At 37.0% G+C, this 11,573-nt stretch overlaps 1 non-coding gene and 1 pseudogene across 1 annotated transcript; both read right to left on the bottom strand.

Moving 5' to 3' along the window:
- Positions 1-1,186: 1,186 nt before the first annotated feature.
- On the bottom strand, positions 1,187-2,545 carry LOC118569848 (annotated as a pseudogene).
- A 307-nt stretch (positions 2,546-2,852) lies between these two features.
- On the bottom strand, positions 2,853-2,925 carry Trnak-cuu. Its single transcript has one exon. It is a non-coding gene; the product is annotated as a tRNA-Lys (tRNA).
- Between the last annotated feature and the right edge of the window lie 8,648 nt (positions 2,926-11,573).

Below are 11,573 nucleotides of genomic sequence, written 5' to 3'. Positions count from 1 at the left end.
TTGTGTGAAGTAATGGCACTCATAAAATTTATTGTGAGCAACAGTTGAAGGAGAAACATTTTTTGAGATTTAAAATCTCTGGTTATATTCTTTAAGGGTTTCCCCCCCCACAATATAATATGCAACTGTCCAGTTTAGGATATTAAAAATTTGTTAAGAATAGAAAAATAAAAATAAAAAAACAGCAAAACGAGATTATGACCATTTCTAGAGGATGTAAGAACATGGAAGTTGATATCTGCTCTACAAAGAGGTACAATGCAAACACACTGCTTAGATGTGGGAGACAGTTGAGATAAGGGGGAAACCACAGCCTCAGAATTGAAGCAAGAGACAACAGCAAGTAGACAACAACACATTCTAAGAGTGGGAGTCTACCACTGCAAACATCCTGGGAAGCAATTCCAGAATGGGGGTTCTGGATCTGCTAGAGAATGAATTCCTGTGATAAAATCCTGAGGGAGAGATATGGAAACCGTATTTATAACTTCACACTTTCCAGCTCTGCCTCCAAGGGCTGTATCAGATGTGCACATTTAAAATTGGGAAAAACTTCCTGTTCTTTGCATCCAGATTTAGAAAAAGAAGAAGGGGAAGGAGGAGGAAAAGGAGGTAGAGAACTAACAAATAAGTATTTTTGTCTCTTACACATTTTGTTGCTTTTAAAATGAGATATGTACATTTTCATTTCATAAACCAACTGTAACAATTCACTTGTCATAAGACTAATTATTGTTTGCTTTCTCAAGTAAATTTTTATCCATGCCCTGAAATTGATTTTGAACTTTCTCATTAATGGACATATCAGTGGATTTTACTTTTTCCTTTTCTAAAAAGAAAATTACTGGGATTACTAAGTACTTCTTTTCCTTACTTAGAGAAAAAAATGTTAGTAGAGATCTAATTAGGTAGTTACATTTGCACAATGACATAATGACCTTTACTCCATCCTTCTCCTATAGCAGATTATGCATTATTTCCCACATTCAGAGAGAAATAGTTAAGTTGAACAAGAGTGGAAACAACATATTCAACTTACATGCCTCATTTCTTTAATAGGTGACATGAGAATGTTTCCTCATCAAATACAGTGGAAAGTCCTGATAAGATCTTAAAGAGAGTAAGAAATGCATGACAGAATTAACAAAATGTGCTCATGTTGTACTGATGGCACACTGCTTGCTCATTACCTGGGACTTGATACAGAGTAGACATTAACCAAAGTTAAGCTCAGATGAAAAGGCACTAAGTTGGATTCAGCATTCCATACAGGAAATAAGAAGCAAGAGCACTTTGACAATTGCATGTTGCTCAGGGCCTCTGCCTTAGGAAGGACTTTATCTTCCAGCAGCTGAAGACTTGTTACACATCTGGTGCTCACGTGGATGAACTTGTTTTCAGTGTCCCATTTGACCCAGCAAGTAGCAGTATCTCTACCCCCTATAATGATAACACAGCCCTTGGAGGTGGCCTTTGCAACTTAATTCATGAGGGCTTTGGTTCCCTTAGCAAAGGCATCCCATTCAAACATCCCCATAGATCTATTCAAAATAACAAGCTTTGCCTGGGTCACAATTTGAGCATTGTTTTTTTAATGCTCTCAGGACCACAGTCCAAACCCATCCAGCCAGATGGTATGCCAGATTCTAGAGTGACTTGTCCAACTTTTGCATGCTCACCAAACTTGTCAGCAGTTTCAAAGTCAACAGGAAAGGTTATCTTTACACCATTGTTTTCTGTTTTGGCCATGTTATCTTTGACAATTTTGACTCTCTTCTTCAAAAAAGAAAGCACCAATATCCATGTTCTTGAGTTCCCTCAGGAAGGTATAAGCCATATACTACTCCCAATAATCATGAAGTTGACTCTGTCTAACATATTTTTGATGGGTTGGATCTTGTCTTTCAGTTTGACTCAACCAAGGATAGTCAGGAAGGGTTTCTCTGGGTGTTCTAAGACCTTGCCAAAGTAATCTAGTTCCTTCTTCATGAGGAACCCATATGCCTTCTGGGGCAAATTTACTCCCACCATGAAAATGCAGGCTCTGTGTGGGATGGCAAAACATCATTGACATAGATACCCCTGAGTTTTGACAGTGATGCTCTGAAGGCTTCTACTTTAGCTGGCTCCACGACATACTTTTTTCCAGAAGAATCCTGACCCTTACCTTCTTCCTCCATGTGGAAGCTCACATTCTCCAAAAGGATGACAGACCCATTATCTGGATTGGCACAAGGTTTCTCTACTTGAGAGCCCACACAGTCCTTCAGGAACAAAACATCCTTGCCAAACATGGATTTGAGCTCAGCAGCAAAAGGCACTAAGGAATATTTGCCTGGCCATCAATGTGGCCCAGATAACCTATGAGAACTACAGACTTGGCTCCCTTTTCCAGACAATGCTTGATGTCTGAGATGGCAGCCTTGATTCTGTGGTTGTTCATGATTTGGTTGTTCTTCATGAGAATGTTAAAATCTACTCTTATGATGACTATCTTCCCCTTAACATCTACTTTGTCCAGAGTCATCTTACTAGAATGAGACATCTTGATGGAATGTTGAACAACCTCTTTACTACTGATAGGAGGTTGGCTCAGTGGAGATTTTTAATTCTTGAGTCTTATCCCCATCTCTTAGTTCCAACTCTGCTGCTCAACCACCAGTGATAGACTTTGAAAGGAAATCCAGCTCTGTGATTGGTCTTTATCCTGTCTATCTTGATTTGGAAAGTTATGGTGGGTAAAGACACAAACTGCCATCCTAGAATACTAAAAGTGAAACTGAGAGCTGAACACTAAAGATGGGAAAAGCTTTCAAATTAAAAGTGGCCTTAATAATTCCACCAATATCTGGCGCCCAACATGGGGCACGAACCCACGACCCTGAGATTAAGAGTCTCATGCTCTACCGACTGAGCTAGCCGGGCTGGTTGTGATCAATTAGTTGTAAACACCACTACCCTCGGACCAGGCCACTCCACGTAGTTAAAAGGGAAGTTTATTTTGTGGGGTAACTTACAAATGAAGGGGTAGGTCGCAGAGTCTGGCAAGGTAGAGGGTAGTCTGGCGGCGGCGTTCTCTGGAGAACTCTGCTCGGTCCACCTCTCGCGTCCGGCGTCCCGGAACCAAGAGAGTGAGTTCTTCCCGATCCTTCGTCTTCTGCTTCCTCCTCTGCCCCGCCTTGTGGGTGTGACCATTACCGAAGCCTCAGTGGGGGTTGGAACTTCCAGGCCAATGCTGGGATGCCTATCCACTACACCCATATGGAGGTTCTTTGATGCCCATCATCCTCTTTGAAAGTAAATTGGTGCTGTTTGGAGTAGACACATCTCACTGTCATGAATAGCCTAAGGTTATAAAATATCCTGAATGTCATAGTCTGTAGCTCTTTGAAGTGTTTGAAGAGCATCTATCTAATTATATCTGTTTAACCTTGAAAACATTCTAATATGAATACAAGTTTGATTACTATAGATGACTAACTACTCCCCTGTATTTTCAATTGTAGCAATTTATAGTATAGCAAGAAAACTTTATATTTCTAAACAATAAACCAAAATCTGTACCAATGTAAAATATTTTGAGGTTAATATTTGGTTTTTGGATTAAAGTATATTCAATAATTTACCATATTTTGTATCATTCCTATATCATATCCACCTTGTTTTAATTTATCCTTTAGAATGAGATCTTTGAATTTAACTTTTTTGTTTAGCATTTTCTCTAACTACAACTAACAACTTGTAACCAACCCTTATAAACAGTGACAAATATCCATAATCCATTGAATTACCACAACCAACCCATACCCCATCTCTTGGGAATGTGGGCATTATTTTTTGGACTACTTTATGTTCTTGGTGGGTGGTGATATCATTGGGGAAAGCTTGAGAAAATCAGCATAAATGTTATGCCTTGACTACATTAATTAGTGAGGTTGGGCCATCTCAGCAAGCTGCCTTGAGACTGTTTTAGATGCAGAATTCTGAGAAGACTGTAACAGAGGCAGTTTGAAATGCTGGATCACCTGGGCCATCTATTTCCATTTGTGTTTGGTCCCCTTGTTCTGAAAATACATAAACTTTTAAAGGTAACATACATGTCTATATTGATGCAGTATAGACTGTGTGTTGAACATAAGTTATCCAAAGATGATTTTTTGTTTTGTTTTTATTTGAGCAAGTAAAGTATATGTTACCTGTTTTGTAGTTTTTCTAGGTTTATTTCTTTATGTATGTAATGAGGATTTTCAGGGGGATCTGAATCTATCAAACCTGATCCATATCAACCTGGAATGAATCCACAGACTTTCATTTCCTGTGGAAATAAAAGCATAATCTCTTTCCCAAAGCAACATATCTCTGACTTCCATTTTGAAATCAAGGTATTTTTAAAATATATATGTTAGTTTAATCTGGCACCTTTCATAAGCAAATGTCTCTTAATAGCTATTGCTCCTTTATCAGTAGTCAAAAAAAATTTTAAAGACAACACAATAGCATATAAGATCCAGACTTCCTGTGTATTTTCTATCTTTCCTTTATATCATTTTATTCTTTCTTTAAAGACTTTACGTTATTATCTTTAAACTATTTTTATGACTGTCTATACCATTTCTCTTTTCTCTCCAAAGCCTATGTATATATTTAAACACACTGTAAACCACTTAGAGTTTGGTTTTGTTTGTTTGTTTGTTTGTTTGTTTTCCTGTCTGGCTATTTCCTTACTGTGTATTTGTAATCTTTTCTGTCTGCATCAACAAAACTAAAATTAACCATGCATTTTAGTTCATAGTGTTCTGGTGGAGCTCTCTCTGGCAGCACTCACACTGGCAGCTCAAGCCAGAAGGCAGCAGCTGGAAGATATGTCTCTGTACTGCAGTTGGCATGAGAGACATAAGACAAGGAAGCCATGTTTGGCTCTATTTTTGCGTGTTTAGGGCTTTTTAAAAAGCTTTTTTCAGGTTGCATGTGATTGTAGGTGCCCCACTTTGGGTGCCATATGTAGGCAGACTTTTCTGTTTCACCAGCCGGTTGCCAAATAACCACACAGAGACTTATTATTAATTATAAGTGCTTGGTTGATAGCTTATGCTGATTTTTTAACTAGTTCTTATAACTTAAATTAACCCATTTTTATTAATCTATGTGCTGCCCCAAGGCTCATTTTCCTTACATACATCATTCCATCCTGCTCATTCTGCATCTCATGAGAGTTCCTCACAACTCCTCTGACCCCACCCTCCTTCCCAGTATACTTTCTGCGCCAAAAATACTGCTTAGCCTTTAGCCAGTCAGCTTTTTATTAAGAAAGAGAGCAACACATCTTCCCAATGTACAAAATATTTATCCCACAACAATGTTGGATTTTGTCAAAGGCCTTTTCTGCTCTATTGAGAAGATCGTATTTTTAGTCATTTATATGATTTAATGTATTTATTGGCTTATGTATTGAACCTCCTGTGAATCTCCTAAATGAATCCAACTTGATCCAGGTGAATTTTTTAATATATTCCCATATTCAGTTTACAAGTAGTTATTTAGGTTATTTCCCTCTGTATGTATTAGTTTTATGGCCAGAATTATCATAATCATCCATATCATTAATATTGTTCTCCTTTCCTTTAACTTTCTCCCTCCCTTTCTCTTCTTCTGTTTCTCTTTCTCCTCTTCTTCTTCTCCTCCTCTTGTTGTTGTTACTTTACCTGGTTTCTGCTTTAGGTAATACCAGCTTTGTAGATGAAGTTTGCTAGTGAAATTTCTGTTTCTAATTTTTTATTTTTTATTTTTACATACTGACCACAGTTGCTTCTCCTTCATCTCATTCTGGTCCTTTCCCACTCTCTTCTGCCCCAATATCCACAACTCCTCTATTTCTCTCTAGAAAGGGGAAGATTTCTCATGGATATCAACCAAACATGGAATATCAAGATGCAGTAAGTCTAGACACCTACCTTTGCATTAAGACTAGATGAGGTGATCTGATAGTGGGGGAAATGGTCAGAAAAGCAGGAAAAAGAGTCAGAGGCAGGCACTGCTCCCACTGTTAGGAGTCCCACAAGAAGACCAAACTACACAAGTGTAACATATGTGCAGATGATTTATAAAGGTTGGCAATTCAGTCTCTGAGAGCCCCTATGAGCCCAGGTTAATGGATTCTGTGGGTTTTCTTGTGGTGTCCTTGACCACTCTAGCTACTGCATTCCTTCCTTCCCCTCTTTCACAGGAGTCCCTGAACTCAGCCTAATGTTGGCTCTTGGTCTGCATCTGTTTCCATCAGTTGCTGGATAAATCTTCTCTGATAATCTTTAAACTAGGCATCAATCTATGAGTATAGCAGAATATCATTAGGAATAGCACAATATTGTATTATTTAATATCCATAAGTTTATATAATTACTAGAGCATTGCTTGCTGTTAAATTTAAGCTTGTTATGCATATGTTATGTATAATACATGAAGTTATTTCAGTTTTCTGAATCTGTTAAAATTTGCTTTGTGTCTCAAGGTGTTGTCCATTGTAGAGAAGCTAAATAGAATGTGCATATTTATTTTTTGTGTTTAGTGAAATATTCTACAGAAATCCATTATGTCTACTTGATTTTTGAAGCCATATATTTCTGATGTTTCTATTTTTTTAACATTACTTTTCTATTAGAGAAGGTGGGGTATTAAAATCACCTCTTTATTATTATGTTAGTGTTCATCTATGCCTTTATTTCCAGTAGTACATAACTTTTTATTTTCATTATTATTAACCAACTGTTATTGTTAATGCTTTAATAAAGGACTTACTTAAAATATAAATACAATGGGGGTGTTTGATCATTTTTCTAGTAGAAAGTATTTTCAAAACAGTGATTCAAGTTTCAGGAAAACAGGAGATTGAGGTCTTCATCAGAGTGACCTAAACATACATTCAGTATGAAGTTTCCTATGTCTTAAGTATAAGGTCATTTATAAAAAATAAAAATAAAAAAATAAATAAATAAAAAGAGCCTGTTCTGAAGGGATTTTATTTATTTATTTTTTGAGAGCGGAAAAAGTGAACAGTAAAATAAATCCACAGGTCAATATAAAAGAAAGCTCATCAGTTTAACAACTGATTTCTCAGTGGAATCTGTAAAAACCAGAAGAGCCTGGAGCAATGTATTTCACAGTCCAAAAGAGCATAAATGTCAACCTAGACTATTGTTCCCAGCAAAACTATCTGAATAGCTGAAGGAGTATAAAATATTCTCCTTTTTCTATGCCTAAAAGTTCAAGATTTGATGTTTCCATGGCACACCACACTTTTGCTTGTTGCTTTCCTGTATGTGCCTGTTTAATGTTTTAAATCCTTTTCTTGAATGGCCCAGTTCTTTTGATTTTTCTTTAAGTCTTGATATTCTATCATCTACTCCATTCATCTATTTGAACTTCCCCTGAACTTTAGTGACTTTTTCAATTCCACCTTCATTTCAGCTGGGGCTACCTTTAATATTTCTTTCTCTTGCTGAATATAGTTTTCAAATTCTGAATTGTCTTCATCATTTTACAATATATACATATACATATACACTAGACATCACTCAAGCACTATTATCTTCATGTTATTTGAGATGTTTGTTCATGTCTTGCTATGGAACAATGTTTTTATACTGGATTATTAAAATGCTGATTAGCCAGTAGCTAGGCAGGAAGTATAGGCAGGATAATCAGACAAAGAGAATTCTGGGAAGAGGAAAATTGAGTGAGGAGACACCAGCTCACCATCCGGAGAGAAGCATGTAATGGCACAAAGGTAAAGTTATGGAACATGTGGCAACATATAGATTAACAAAAATGGGCTGAGTTTAAGTGTAAGATCTAGTCAGTGGTAAGCCTGAGCATTAATGGCTGAGCAGTTTTAGTTAATATAAGGCTCCATGTGTTAACTTGGACCTGAAAGACTGTGAGACTATGGGTGAGAGATTTGTCCTGACCACAGGCCAGGTGGGACACAAAAAAAAACCCTTTCAGCTACAAATGGTGCCAAAATGTGGGGCAAGAGTTTCCACCTAAAACCTGAGTAAGCTTTAAAAACATGATTTTAAAATGGAGCTAAAAACAGCTTCCTAGTTGTCTCTCTCAGGCCAGCTGCAGCCTGTGGGATTGAGCTACAGTATGGTGGGTTCACATTAGCATATGGGTTGAGTGCATCATGGCTGATTCCTGCCATTGTACACAGTGGCATCTGCAAGCTATGCAGCACAATGTGTGATGGATTTAGCTTTTTCTAATACAGAAGAAGAAGAAGAAGAAGAAGGAGAAGAAAAGGTTTAGGAGCTATATGCTGCTGCATGGAGGCATAGACCCACTGCCTACAAGAGTCAGGTGTGATCATGGTTCCCCCAAAGCTAGTAGTAAACATAGTTCTACCATGTTGGAAGGCCAAGGTGGGCAAAACCAGCAGCCAACGCTGCCATTTTAGTCCTAGTAATGCTGAAGTTTAAAGCAATACATTCACAATAAGTCAGATTCAGATGGAATAAGACTTTAAATGATTAACAATGTGTGCAAAAATGTATGTAGGGTTGAAAAAAAAAGGAAAGGTGGGATAGACAGTTAAATAAAGAATAGTTTTTAAAAAATGAGGTCTTGGCTGGGTGGTGGTGGCACACACCTTTAATCCCAGCACTGAGGAGGCAGAGCCAGACGGATCTCTGTGAGTTTGAGGCCAGCCTGGACTACCAAGTAAGTTCCAGGAAAAGGTGCAAAGCTGCACAGAGAAACCCTGTCTCAAAAAACATAAATAAATAAATAAGTCTTTAAAGAGACAATAAAATTAATATAAACAATAAGCCACTTAAAGACTGAAAATACACAGAGTCTGGATTATATTGTCTTAGGGATTTTTGACTGCAGATTGTAAAAGCTGCTGAGTTAAATCAATATGTATATTTTAAAGGTATCTAGATTTCAAAATTTATGTCTAAGGATATGTTGTTTTAGGAAGGAGGCTCTCTTTTTATTTCCACAGGAGGCAAGATGCTATGTATTTATTACAGGTTAAGATGGATCAGATTTGATCAAGCCACACTTCCAGAACCTTAACAGATAGTACCTATCAACAAAGGTTTTAGCTGCTCTTCCCAGGACTTGACCAGTGTCTCAAATTTTCTCAGGAACCCCATAAGACTACCAGTGCCACCTATCAGCAGAAAGTAGCCTAGAACTAAACCCACATTCTCAAAAAATGGATTATTTATATTTGTCTTTGTTTATAGATTGGTTATAAATTGTTCTTGGTCATAGGCAATATCTTTCTAAAGAACAAAAGGGGATAGGGTATAGATATGATAGGATAAAAGAGTAGATTGCTGAATCTACTTTTAAAGAGCAACAACTTGTTTAAAAATGTTTTATACTATATGTATATTTCTACTCTTGTTTAAGGTATTATGCTTTATGTAACTCATTTAAATTGTAATGGATAATTAAGAAATACAGATTAATAATTAGTCATCTCATCTATGATAGATAGCTGAACTTACATTCATGTTAGTTTTCTAGGTATACATAGATATAACTCAATTAGGTAGGTAATCTTCAAACACTTCTAAGACTAACAGACTATGTTATTTAAAATGTTTTAAAGACTTAAGACTTTCTAGACAATGAGACACAGCTGCTCCTGGCAGCACTGATTCAATGAGATAGACACTCCACATAGACTTTTTTTCTTGGCAAAAAAATAGCTATTTGGCAAGAATCTGTTCTTGCCTGGACTGCTTGACAAAATGTTGCATCGACTGGACATGCAGGACCCATGGGAAGGTGACCACTGAATTTTGCAAGACAAAATAGTCCATCAGAATCCTGCTTCAATAGGAGATTGCCAACATTCTACAGGACACAGAGAGAAGTGACTGAGAGTCTCTAGACCTATGGGCTGAAAATGGATGCCCCAACATTACAAAACTCTAGGTGACTGTCCAGGCAGCCAGCAGTCTCTGTCATTCTAGATTTTTGGAAGGTGCTTACAATTCTCTTCCTGTTTACTTAGGTAAATATTATATCCTTCTAGGGTCTTTGAAGTAGTTGAAGACTAGATAATTATGGTTTTCCTTGGTTATGATAACTGTTTTGTTATATATAATTTTACTATATTAAAGTTAAAACTTTCCTTTTTAATTAAACAGAAAAGGGGAAATGCTGTGGGATAATGTTTTGTACACTGGTTTAATAAAATGCTCATTGGCCAGTAGCCAGGCAGGAAGTATAGGCAGGATAAGCAGACAAGGAGAATTCTGGAAAGAGGAAGGTTGAGTGAGGAGACACCAGCCTGCCTTTCAGGGAGCAGCATGTAATGACACACAAGTAAAGCCATGGAATATGTGGCAAAATATAGATTAATAAAAATGGGCTAAGTTTAAGAGTAAGAGCTAGTCAGTAGTAAGCCATAGCTAATGGCTGAGCAGTTTTAATTAATATAAGCCTCTGTGGGCTTACTTGGGGGACATGAGTGGGAAAGACTTGTCCCAACTGCTGGCTGGGCAGGACACAGGAAAACCTTTAGGCTAAAATGTTTTCCTTAAATCTTCGAATTCCTTGATAAAATTTTATGATATTTTAAAGATTTTTGTGTCCTGAGGTTCATTCTAATTGTAAAATGTCTCTATAAATGTATTGGATTTGGATAGATGGGGTCACACTGCTGGGCTGTACAAATTGTGATTTAGCAATTTGACCAGGTAATGTAGATTTCTTTCATTGATTGTATGTCTGATGTTAGATTCTAGGGAGCATCAGAGTTATCCCAGTGCAAAGGATGTCTTAAGGTTGGGATTATACACGTGATCTAGGGTCCACTGGACTTACCAGTCTGTACAGGCATAGCAGATATTTGACCTTGGCTAGGCCTGAAGGTTGGATATGCCAGGGTAGGATCAGGAATATTTATCAAACTTCGCTCTACTATTGCTTATTAATTAAAATATGTACTTATTAGTGCAAACTGTTGTAAAGGCTAAGAACCTTAATATAAATAAAATTTAAGCAAACTGTATCATAAATATTGTAGTACCATACTGGAATAAACAAACTCCAAATTAGAAATTCAAACAAATACAAGGGGAGGATTAATATGCAAATAGTAAGATTTATTTAAATTTTTAAAACAATCAAGGTAAATGCAGTCACCTGGACATGCAAATTCTATTCATTACATTTCATTTTTATAAGGTGCTTGAAAAACCCAACAACTAGAATGTAAATTGAAGTTTAGAATTTGAAACAGGGATTCCGTTGCATCTGAAGAAGAGCAGATGGTAGGAAGAAATCAAATAAAGCTAATGGGGGTTTGTTTTCAGATACAGTTGGCTAGGTAGAGCTAGGAAAGATGACTGACAGTTACAGTGGGAGTATATGCTGTTCCTTTACTCTGTTGTGCTCTGGGAACCTGATTCTTATTTTCAGGATGGAGTTTCAGTGACCTTAGTCATACAAACAGTATAGCCTTGGGCTTGACTCAACTATATAAATGTGTCACAGAATTCAGAGGTCAAGGTTCAAAGGTATTATTGATTATGTTATTTTAAAATCTTTGGATGTAA

This window comes from Onychomys torridus, chromosome 18 (genome assembly GCF_903995425.1).
Source record: "Onychomys torridus chromosome 18, mOncTor1.1, whole genome shotgun sequence".
Classification (NCBI taxonomy): domain Eukaryota; kingdom Metazoa; phylum Chordata; class Mammalia; order Rodentia; family Cricetidae; genus Onychomys; species Onychomys torridus.
The sequence above is the reverse complement of the archived record's forward strand: the minus strand, read 5'-3'. Positions and strand labels throughout refer to the sequence as shown.